Here is a 335-nt window from a genome sequence, read left to right as displayed (position 1 = left end):
GAGCTCGTCGCCCTGCGTGGCTAGCACCCCTCTGATCGCAGAGTGAGAAACAGGGATGTTTAGCCATAGCACACATTCTTGCCATGTTCGACGGGGTATTCGGCTACAGTCATGCTTCCAGCATTAGATGTGACATATATTTTTGTCTCTTCTCCTGACCATTTTAAGGCCTCTCATACTTGCAATTCACCTATCATAACATCCCAAATGGGCAGATTCCATTAAAGTTGTTACCATCTTTGATCCACATTACAGTAATATGGACCATAAAAGGACTATTTGGATATAACTACTAAGATGGAAGGTAATGATTTTTCCCACATGGGGAAAAAAAA

At 42.1% G+C, this 335-nt stretch overlaps 1 protein-coding gene across 1 annotated transcript in view; it reads right to left on the bottom strand.

Moving 5' to 3' along the window:
• LOC118334528 (CMP-N-acetylneuraminate-beta-1,4-galactoside alpha-2,3-sialyltransferase-like) overlaps positions 1–335 on the bottom strand; it is a 32,291-nt gene that overhangs the window by 16,095 nt on the left and 15,861 nt on the right. The gene's annotated exons all lie outside the window — the stretch shown is intronic.

The sequence above is a fragment of the Morone saxatilis genome, unplaced genomic scaffold, assembly GCF_004916995.1.
Source record: "Morone saxatilis isolate NCDOM2014 unplaced genomic scaffold, NCSU_SB_2.0 Contig23, whole genome shotgun sequence".
Lineage (NCBI taxonomy): Eukaryota > Metazoa > Chordata > Actinopteri > Moronidae > Morone > Morone saxatilis.
Note: the sequence above shows the minus strand (reverse complement) of the source record. Positions and strands in the feature narration are given on the sequence as shown.